Raw genomic sequence first — 12,568 nt, forward strand, 5'->3', positions numbered from 1 at the left:
GCTGTATTTGTAAAATTATTTTGCATTTCAAAAATGTGTAAAGAAGGCATTTTGACTTCTTGTGCCATGTAAAACAACAAACATGCTGTAGAAAGAGAGAGAGAGAAAAAAAGTGAGTGCTCGTATTAATGATTTGCCAGAATCTGACATTCTCAGGGCCTTGAGTCATGAGGCTATTTTCATCCATCTATAAAGTTACAATACGTAGTTATCAGCTTCAAGATATCAGAAGGAGAAGTAAACAACTCGACAGCAATGTTCCGAGAACACAACCTCTGTCAAGGCAGTTCATTCTCCTTAAATGGTTATGCAACTAAAGTAAACTGTAGTATCTAATTTTTATTTTCAATTTATAACTTGTATGATTTAAACCTAACTGGATCTGGGGATCCAGAATAACGCTATACCCAGATTAAATCCTGTGGTGTTGTATTATCCGCTTTGAGGTTTTGTCCTCGATTTTCTTTCTTTTTTGTGCAGTGCACTCCCATTATAACGAACACGGTTAGAACGAAATTTCGGTTACAACAAAGTAAACATCCAGGTCGCAAAATTATCAGCCCTATTATTTTTTTATTTGTGTGGTTGTAACGAAATTTCGATATAAAGAAAGAAAACTGACAGTCCCGTGGAATTCTTTATAACGGGAGTCCACTGTATTTCTATGCAAAAATCCTCCTCAGTATATGTTGAGGTATAACACTTCAATGTTCAAACTGTCTTAAGCTCATAATGGTAAAGAATCTAAAAGTGTTAAAATTTCTGGTTCCACACAGTGATCTGTATCATCACCAAAAATATTCGTATTTCTTTCGTCACCTCCATCGCATCTGCCAGCCCTTAGAAATATGTCGAAATCAACCGAGAACTGTTTATGCAAATTTGTAATCAACAGACAAAGAAAGAAGCAACAAATTTAATTATGCACCAACATCAGAATAAAGACCCATGACTATCTAACCATACAGTTGTGGTTAAGAGTGGTGCCATCAAATTTGCAGCTGAATAAATTTATCTCATGCAGTGCACCACTTGATTAGAGTCTATCAGCAAATGATAACCTTGTTTTGGCTCACAAAGGTATTTATGAAAATAGACCATGGATGGAAGCAAACTGTACACCGTATATGACAAGCTTCTCATGTAACAGAACTGATAAAGGAAAAAACATAGACACCGTCCCCCCTTTGGCCACTCTAACATCGTAAAGATGTGAAACGAAAGAGGAAGGACATACAGCTGTAACATGATTCTTTTTCTTTGAACCCATTGAAGACTAGTACCCCCCCCCCCCCCCCAAAAAAAAAAAAAAAAGGTGTAGCAGCAAAATCAACTTGCCCTCAATAAAGGTGGCTGGCGACACACCATACACACATCACTCTAACGCATGCTCTGCTTTTTATACGCGTGTGATACATGTAGACTTCTCCTTGTCTTAGACCTCACATGTTGAGTGGAGACCCACCTGTGAGACAGGGCTAGTGTCACACTTGTCAATTGTAGGACTCGGAGTGTATTTGCACACTTGTCCAGTGATCAAATATTTTGCATTGCCATGGCTACAGATATGAAAGGGAACAGGAAAAAAAACTGTCGAATTTGCAGATCAAATATTTCCTTCCTTTGACCAAACTTTTCTCTTTGTGTGTGTGTATGTGTGGGGGGGGGGATTTCAAATTCATTTTGTATACTATTTTAGATCACATATTCTCACTCTTTCATTTATTTTTCATTTTTCTCTCAAAGTGATTACTTCTATGCACATGATGGATTGCAGCAAAATAATAGCAATGTAGGGACAGGTCATTAGCATTTGTCCTGTTTTGATGATCAACACTGAAATGATCTGGAATTATCAGTTATGACATTTGTCATTGTTTATCGTGATGATTACTGTAGAGTGTATAAGCAGAAATGTTTACATGCACTTTAATTTGGAAATGCAAATTTCGCAATAGCTTGATTTTGCCAAATTAAAACATGTTAAAGTTCTGTCTACACTGTCTGCATTGAATGCCAGTGACAGTTCGTGAAAATTTCATGCCAGGAAAATTTCTTGCTTTACAAGCTCGAAATGATGATCAGGAAATAGTGGAGCTAAACAAGGAACTGCTATTCATATTATTTTTTTTTTGTGGGTCCAAAGTCCCATGAAATCATTTGTTTCTTTTTCATGTTGCTGTCTATCAACACACAGCATTTCATATTGAATATATTCAAAGTATTAGAGAATTATAATGTTTCTATTTTATATTTTGTTTGATGTGCCTATATATATATATATACTGTGTTTTTATCTTCCAGTGTTTCTCCAGATCCTTTGAGAAACAACATTAATTTTGTATCTTTGGAAAAAAAAAGAAAAACATTTTTTTCTTCTTAAAACTATCTAGATATATGCATGTATGTGTTTAATTATAATGCTGAATCTTCCATTATGTTGTTTATACGCCTGCCTGTATACGCACACAACTACTGTACATGTATCTTGCATGCACTGTGAAACCTGTTTATAAAGACCATCCTAAATACGGAAAGCAGTCTTTGTATCACAGGCAGATATATTTGTAAGTTGACAGTTGGTACAAAAGGATGTCACAAAAACATTAAAAATGCTCTGTTTGGAAACAAATTGACTGGTCTGAATTAGGTGAATTTCAGACAGGCAGATGCTATTAGAAAATATTTTGAAGATATTTTGTATAGTGTGTAACATGCTTTCAAGTAAATCTGTCTGCATGATATAATCTTGTCCATATATTCTTCTGAACAGCATTAGAATGTATTTATGGTAGTCTACTTAACTTTTGTGTTTCTGCATTACAATGGCTTTTATCAGAGCAATTTTCTTTTTCTTCAGTATTAATAGAAACAATTACAAATGCAAGACTGTGAAAATTGAACTCATGCAAATTGCTATGACTTGCATATTTTGTAGTGCTGTGATATATCCTATCTGTTTTGTATATTGTATTCAGATTTATCAATGTTTAGGTTCTGCTCGGGACCTAATAACAGTCAAGTTGTCCCAGGTACGCTTTACAATCAGAAAGATATGTGCAAATTATATACAGTCCATCCTTAATTAGAAATGACTCTTAGGAATATATGAATTTTCAATATTCCAATTACTAAAAGCACATACAATGATTTTGGTCTGTTAGCATCAAACCTTAATGAGAAGAACTGGTTTGGTTGTAATTGAAATCATCAGTTTGAATGCTGATTTGAATGCATTGTGAAAATGGTGGATGGCAAAAGGGTGTGGCCTCCAAGGGGATGCTAACTCCAATGCGATCACAGCAGCTAGAGTGTGTGTGTGTGGGGGGGGGGGGGGAGGGGAGAAATGAGTATTTGGGACTCTTGACATTTTGAAGGCAAAAATTACAAATTGAAGTTAACTGAGCTTATGACCAAAGATATGAGTTTTAATTCCAGCTGTAAATACCAGCCTTCAATGACTTTCTTAGTATGTGCACAAATGCTTTACAAGGATTCAATTGGAATGACAATGTTGATCCTGTTTCCCTTTTGACCATAATCCAGTGAGTATTTAGTGGCGCCGTGCATTGCCAAGTAACTCTATTAATATTTCTTTGTGTATGTATGTATGAATGCTACATCTTTGCTTTGCTGAGCAAGATACTCTACCATGTGTAAGATCTGAAGAAGATCTATAATTTCTTTGTCCGTTTTCAATCCTCTCCCTTAAAGCTGCGTTCACATAGAAGTATGTATACTATTCGGGTATTCGGGCTCGTTTTTCGAGGGCACGCGAATAGCTTGAATCGAACGATAGGATTTCCTCACACCGGTTCACATAGGAGGGCACTATTCGAAAGTACCGAATACCTGCGAAAAGTATAGCAAAGTGGGAATCGAGCTTGTTCGATTTTCTTGCAGCGTATACCGTCTCTCGTTTATGAAATAATGACAATTTTGGTCTGGCTTTGCCCGTTAGCAAATATAAGCATGAAGACTGACATTCTGATGCAGTTTCGAAATTTTTAATAAGATTTGCTGCGATGTAGGAGGAAGAAATCCTCACTACATGGGATGGTGAGTTGACGGTGCGGGTGATGGTGTATTCGGTACTCGAATAGCGAACACCGAATACCGAATACCGAATACTTCTATGTGAACGCAGCCTAAAGCGGATAGAGACACTGCAGAAGTGATGTGCTCTACACAATATATGAGTACTGAAGTATTATTATTATTATAATGTTAAAGTGAGACATGGTAAGATCTTATCAGTCAAGTGAAGAAGAATTTGATGATTTTCATTTAAACCTGTTTTGGTGGGAAAATGTGTCAGTGAAAATCATGGTACAATGTATTGAATCAACCTTGCTCAAATCAGCAGGGTGAAGGTCAATTTATAGCCTAACTTTTTGGATATTGAGATTACTTGAAAGCTGTTGGAATTAATGGCCCAGCTTGTACAGCAATACATGTATTAAGAAAGTGCACAAGGAATCAACTAAAGATAAGTGGATATCACAAATTATATTGCTGCATTTAACAACAAACAAAAGAGTTTGTTTTTCCTCTTGTACATGGGGATTAAACGAAATCAGAATTCTCAGAAAATGTTCAATCTTTTTATTATAAGATAATCTTGTCAGAAATCAACTCAGTGAAGGTGCAATTACAGCTGAGACTACAGAAATGTACCAAAATTTAACCATGAAAAGCAAATACAGGGGCAATATAAGGTAATCTGTGAGATATAGAATTATAAGTTGTCGCTGCTGTTGTTATGCTATGGACACTGATTTAAATGTGTCAGAAACATATCTGCATTTGTGGCTGCGTTAACTATACACAGCCCAGTCGCTGTATAAATGCGATGTATGTTTTAGCTGTCTCTACACACTCTCCGACCTTATTTCAGGCATTCTTAAGATGATGAGACTGTGACTTTAAGTTCTGATGAATTCAAGTAGTATAGTGAAATCTTGTCCTTGATAAGCCATCAGCTGTTTAACTACACAGCTGTGTGTCTGGATGTTTGTGATTGTAATTAGCATCCACTACTGAAATTGCAGAGGTATGCTTTTGACAGAGAGAAAGCTACAAGCAATAGACTGGTTCACTTGTCTTCTCAAATTTATTGGAATACCTCCTTTAGGCCCTATAGTACAAGTAATTAATGTTCGATTTTATTGTTTTGTCTTGATTATGTTTTGATACTTGTTATCATATTGGCTTATAACCTTATTTCTTTTTATGGAACTAGTAGTCATGTTTTTACATTTGTAGTGCTTTTTTAACCCAAAACTTCTTTAAAAACAAACTGATTTCCTATGACATTTCTTGCACCAACGAAAGAATCATCAATCAAATTATATAGATATTTCACTTTCTTCATTCTCATTATCCAAAACTTGGATATACTGTCGTAAATTGGTTTGAATGAAAACACTGCATGAGATTGAGAGGCATAAGGTTGTACATGTCGTTGTGTTGCACCATTATTGCCCAAATGGTCCTGTACAATGAATAAGCAGAAAAGAATTAAAAAAAAACATTTGTAGGATTCTGTACATGATGCATGTGGTGTTTTCCAGCAGACAAGTGCAAACAATATATTTTTCTATACAGAAGAGATATAATATATATACAGTCCATAGTAGAAAGCCTGCTCTATTTACCTCATGATTTATCATTTTTGTTTCACAATGGAGAATTCCTCTTTACCTGTATCTCACTTATTAGCAAAAAAAAAACAACAACAAACAACAACAAACAAACAAACAAACAAACAAACAAACAAACAAACAAACAAAAACATGAAAAAACAGAGAGAACTGTGCCCTGCCTGTCAAATATCATGTGACAATGTCATGTGATTGAATGTAAGAGAATCTATTCTTTACCATTACCAGTATAGTTTTCTTCTAATTTTCTTTTCAGTCTGTGGTTTCAAATGTTAGCTGTTTGCATTTCAAGAAAGGACCAATTGCCATAGATGTACATTGTACTACAATGAAGTTTACAATTTAATGTTGTGCATGACATTCTCAGGTAGTAATGGTAGTCACACTGGAGATGAATAATGTCCTTGTAGAAACCAGTGGTTGATTGCATGTAACTGGCTGCATAATTGATATATTCAAATATCATGTTGTTGTTTTGTTGTTGTTGTTTTTTTTTTGTGTGTGTGGGTGATTAGGAATATCCCAGAAACCTTACACAGCATGATTGAGGCTTGTATGACATAGCAGAAACTAAAACATGCACACTGGATGCGGGGACTAAAATGTTTTAGATTGGAACTGACAAATACCTAATCATGAGGCATTCACTGAATATTGACCATATCGGCCTACTTGTACGTTGTATTTCAGTACAGAAGGATATGGGCTATAACCATTGTGCTGGTAGCACTGTAGGACCTGTTGCATTCTATCAAGTCATCGTATTGTAATGACAAGTAAAGAGATGTTAAGTGTTTTGCTTCTTTCAGGGTTTTTTTTTTCCTCCATAAAGCTTCAAGGTTTCCTTGGCTTTCATACTGCTATGTCATGCAAGTTGCAGATGATGTTTTGAGTGAACATGGATAATCTGGATTATACCCATCATCGTCAGTCACATGCTTTGGGAAATTATATGAAATTAAAGGACAAGTTCACCTTCATTGACATGTGGGTTGAGTGAATGCAGCAATATTAGTAGAACACATCAGAGAGAGTTTGAGCAAAATCGGACAATCCGTTCAAAAGGTTACGAATTTTGAAGTTTCTGCTCTGTCACGGCTGGATATAAAGACTAGTATAGCTTGTGATGTCACATGAGTACAACGATATAAAGAAAGAATAAAGAAAATTCAACATATTTCCATTTTTCTCGCATAACAAAAGAACACTCGACTTCTCTCTTTCAGAAGGCAGGGGGAATAATATTACCCTTAACATACGTCAGTAGCAAGTTGAAGAAATGTGCACTTTATTCAAAAAGTAAAGTTTTGTGAAATTCTCTTTTTATTTTCCTTATATAGTTGTACGCATGTGACATCATACACTGTAGTAGTCTTCTCTCCCAGCAGTGACTGCGCAGATACTTAAAGTATTCGTAACTTTTGAACGGATTGTCCAATTTTCCTCAAACTTTCACTGATGTGTTCCACTAATATTGCTGCATTCTCTCAATCCTTATGTATGTGAAGGTGGATTTTGACTGTTAATTTGTATGTTATTTTGCAATAAACATGAGTCAGCCTATATCAATGTCTGGCAATTATATGAATCAACATATTTGTGTTTTTATTCCTGATTTTGTGTACCAAATCATTGTAATAGTACCTTATCTAGGCTTGAATTTCCATCAGTTAATCACATTTTAAAGAACTCTAGATCCCCCCCCCCCAAAAAAAAAGAGAAAGAAAAACATAGCAAAAAACAAAAACAAAACCGTGAAACACACCCAAAACAAAGCAACAGAAACAACCAAAAGATCATTGGTTTATTATACATTTCCATAGGGTGAAACAATGAAAAAATACCAATCATCAGTCAAATACCCATTTCTGTATCTTGCACGTGAACACACACACATCGCCTTTCATGGAAAATTTTATTCATTAATTTTTATGATAAAGTTCGCACTTGATTTTCAGTGTGTTTTAAATGTAGGTCGACACAATTTGTATAATATTACAATTGTGTCGGAATTTATTTCATACACTCACTAAATCTTAATATTTAGAGACTTGTTGCTGCTTCCAAAATTCCCTTTTTCCTTTGTTTTATTTACTTTTGTTTTAGTGGAAAGCACTGGGAGGTGTATACAAACACAGCACAAAGTAAGAAAATGCAGATATGAATTTGCAAACTATTTCAATTATACTTATGTTTAAGCTCACTGGCAGTGACATCACTATAGAAGTAATCCAGCCCTCTTGAGGCTTGACATATTCCTTGAAGGATAACCATATGTTTCTCTTGTTAATATATGAATAAAAATTTCACCATGAAATTCACCAACACAGAAAACTGAAATGATAGGAAAGGCGGAGTTGCAATTGTATTATTATAGAAACTATAGATGTTCCCCAGATTTATAGTGAGTTTAGATAGCACATGTACAGTTTAGTACCTTTGCCAACAAATTTTATGTAGGCGTGTTTTACAGTTGTATCAAAATGTTTTCAGTGTATAAGGATGAGGACGGTCTGGCGGAGCGAGGCGCCATTCTAGCTTTCTATTCCTCTTTTACATGGTTTGAATGAGACACATCTCTCTTGGATGAAGGATCCTTCATCCATGAGAGACGTGTCTCATTCAAATCATGTAACAATCGAATATAGGTTTCATAACAAGATACTGTGTCTTAGGAAAAGAGTTTCGTCGATTTGACCCCAATTATTTTTATTACTTGGCGGCGATCCTAATCCCTCGATACAATGAGTTAACACTTCGCAGACGTTTGAAGGATTTTTTGCCTCCATTCAACTCCATCCCCTTTAATTCTCTGTCACCTTCAAGATGCAATTGTGTTGCGACCATCTTAGATAGGGGCACCTGTCTCAACAAAATGACCGCTATTAAGAACTCCTTAATTAATAAAAGCCTTTTCTCACCATCTGATCTCTTTTGCTTCTGAAGTGAAGATCGGTTTCTCCATACAAGGTTACTGTAGTGAGAAGAGTAACATTCAATGAATTTAGACCGAGATAGTTTCATTAGAATAGGGGAACAATTCACAGAGAGATTCACATTTATTTTTTCTTTGAGTCTGTTCATTTAGTTTCACATGTTTCCTGTAAACAGTGATATTGCTCATTGTCACAAAATGTATGAACATTAGATGAGATGATTATTGTATCGTCGTCACCTCACAACCCGCAGTTGTCGAATGAATTGCAAAAAAAAAGAACAAATACATATATATATATATATATTATATATATATATATATATATATATATATATATATACATATGTGTGTGTGTGTGTGTGTGTTGAAAATCTACTTTTCTAACTTAAATGAGTAAAAAATATTTCACATCAAATTACCTATAGAGATGTAATGATATTGCAGTATTGACTGTCTCAAAATTTTATGCATTAGAGGGAAACTAATGTTGCTGAATTATTCACTTAAGTGGTTTTCAAATTATATCGATATGGTATGGCCTACAAAACTTGTGAGAGCGTTTGGCCACATTTTTATCATGACAAGCGATAGGATAATTATTATAATGATCACTGCGCTCCCGTTATACCGAATAGGTTATGGCGAAATGCTTAGTTACTGTACAACGCAGGAAAAACTTACTTCCTACAATCCTAAAATAATCTGTAATACTATCTTCGTGATTTACTTTACTGTTCTGCTACAACAAAATTAAATTTTCGATACATCGCATAACGAAAGGAAACCTTCTGGTCACGAGGATTTCGTTATAACGGGAGTCGCCTGTGCCTAGCTGTAGTGCATTGATTGTGTGTTTACCAGAACTTTTCTGTAAAAGCACTTGAAATATCCAAATTCCATAATTCCAAACTCGTGTGCTTTGAGTGCCGATTTCTATCGTAAACGCCACACTGCGTTTAACATTGTCCAACAGAAAGGGTTTTACTCGTTCTATCATATCCACATCAGATCTACCCCTATGATGAAGCAGTTTCTCTTTCAAAGCATTTTAGCAGCTTCACGTGTTTTACAAGAGAGCAAAGTAAGATCAAAGAAGTTGAATGTAAGGGATGGGGAAACAACTGTCCTATTCCCTTTGGCGGACCCATTTGAAATGAACTCTGACACTCAAATATGTGGCAACTGGATTGCTAGATCCACCTCTGATGATAGAAAGACAATCTATCCATGTTTCATTGCACAATGGTCAGCCAGTATATAAAATAATGAAGATAATTACTATGTCTTCACAAGATTATGATATTCTTTTCACCATCCCTAAGTGGTGCATATTGTAAAGACAGAGGGATGAATATAATAGAATAGAAGAGAATAGAAGACACTTGAATAGAATTGCGCAAAGAGTACTGTAAGAAAAACATAAAATTCTCAGCTGGACATATTCGGTACGTAAAATTTCATTCCATTTTATGAATAAGTAACAAACACTGGCATATGATGTTTGAGTTCAAAATGAATCTTCAGATTGCTCGAGAAGGTCGTGGCATCAAACCCCGATTATCAAAAGCACGAAATTGGCATTCTTTTGAGCATCCCTACAAAACTGGCTGCAGTTTGAATAAATAGCCAGGTGGAACTCCAGCTCTTGAGTTTCCTTGATGAGATTAGCAGGGAAATTTAAGCACAATCAGATCCTCCCGGCTCTGCAGAAGATTAAGTTCATCACAACAAAAGTTCGAATCCATTTGTTTAACAAAAGGAAAATCAGTGGAGATAACATGCCATCGGTGTGAAAGGAAGCGAAACTTGAGGGACATTGACGCCTTTAAGGCATTGGCAGACATCAAGGACGAAAATATGACATGTATATATATTAGATGTTCATAGTCCAGGCGCAGGGACCCAGAAAAAATGACTTCGTTCAACCCACCCCGCAGAAAAGGCTTGACTGCATAGGGTGGTCGGTTGGACTCTCTGGAACACCCCTAGGTAGTATGTGATTCGAAATTGTAGTATGTGATTCGAAATTGTGGTATCAATAAAATTTTACAGGCCATTTAAGTTGCGACAAGACCTTATTGTTCGAAAAAGAATCTGCGCATGTCAAGACTACTACACGCACTACTAGCACTGCTACAGGCGCCAGTGCCAGTGGTGCGTGTAGTAGTCTTAGCGCACGCAGACTTTTTCCTCGGCAAACAAGGGTTTTTGCCTGCAAACTCACTAGCTGGGGTCAGTGTAGTTTAGTTTCTAGTCGTTTTTATTTCGTGTTTATTTCTTCCGAGTTGCAGCAAGCCGAGTGAGGTTGTATACTGTACCAAGTGATTGTGACCCCAAATCGTTCGGGCGTCGCAATCACTTGGTACGCGCCTTCGCTCGGCTTAGCACAATAAAGTGGGCTTCTACACATGCGCAAGCTGCAACTCGGAGAGATGAAAACGAAATAAAAACGACTAGAAACTAGACTGGGGTCGGTTACGGCTGGCACTGAAAATTACAACATATTCACAGTTTTTTGCAGTTGTTTCATGAATAATTCATCAAAACACCGTAAAACCATATATATATATATATATATATATATATATATATGTTGCTAGAGATGTCAGCAAAACAATGGGATACATTGTAAGTTAAAATATTGTGCATGGTTACCATGGTAACCAGATGTATACAGGTGATTGATAATCCAAAAAATGCCTCCAACTGCTGCAAACTTTGGTATTCATTGTTCAGGTTTTTTTTTAGATAGATGAATTAAAAACAAACATTTCTATTGATTATTGTAAAAAAAAAAAAAAAAAGTTTTTTCCTGTTGCCATGGCAACCAGAAATATCCAATCAAGATTCAGCTGTCAATACTTAAGAACTAATGCCCATATTTTATTTTACCTTTATATTAAAAGTGACAATTTAATCAAATCATAAATTGAGAATTACCGTTTACGTAACGTATACATTGACGACAACCTTGATGAATGGCTGCCATCTTAATTTTGTGTGTGTGTGTTATTTTTGTCACAAAGTATGACACATTAGCAAAATTGACGCCAAATTTCAAGCTTTTATCTCTTTTTGAAAGATACTTTCTGTTCAATCTTATCCGCTTCTTAACAATCTACTTTTAAATGATAGCGACCAGCGTCACCTACCACTTGTCATGAAAAGTAAAAGACGTACTGTCACATCCAAGCCTTGCGTGCGACTGGCGAAGAAGAATTTTTGCGACACGGAGGTCCCCGCAGATAACCCGCACATGACAGTACCTAGTATGCATCTCGCCTGTATAGTAACCCGGAGTTACGTAGTCAAGTCCTATTTACCTGCAATCAATTTGAGGCTCTGCCACACCTTTCCGGGCAACCTACGCAGGTAGTTTACGAGTGGGGATTTTCCAGGACGCAGGAGATTTTATTTTATCTTATTTATTTTTTTTTTCTTTTGCGGGCGGAAAAGGCTTAGGTTAGGTTTGGGCGAGTGTCGTGTGTGTCCATCATGCTGAATCCATGCTACTTAAGCTTGGTTGATTTGCATAAATCTACGGGCAACTTACGTACTTCAAGCGGTCCAACTGCTTGTGACTGCTTGAGGCAGCTACGGGCCTCCTACTTGTGTTCTGCGTGGACCTCTGCAGGCAATCCCCGCGACTCACTCGGAAAAAAGTTTTGCATGGACATGCTCAAAACTTGGCTGCGGGTAAATCGGACTAGCGTGCGCACCTCCGGGCAACTACGGGCGAGAAACGTGGTGAGTATACTGTCAGATGCGGACCATCTGCAAGGAATTCCGGGTAGCTATTTTTGTTTCCTCACAAGTGAACCCGCAAGGCTTCCCCAGGCACGGTTTGACAAGGCCTTGAGCATGCTCAAAACTTGTTCCATGTGAGTCGCGTTTGCCCGCAGAGGTACACGCAGAACACAAGTAGGAGGCCCTAAGTGATAGCACCTCGCAGGCAGCTCCCACGCAG

This window comes from Diadema antillarum, unplaced genomic scaffold (assembly GCF_040938485.1).
Source record: "Diadema antillarum isolate AM-2024a unplaced genomic scaffold, OU_Dant_1.0 seq00001920_RagTag, whole genome shotgun sequence".
In the NCBI taxonomy this organism is placed as follows: domain Eukaryota; kingdom Metazoa; phylum Echinodermata; class Echinoidea; order Diadematoida; family Diadematidae; genus Diadema; species Diadema antillarum.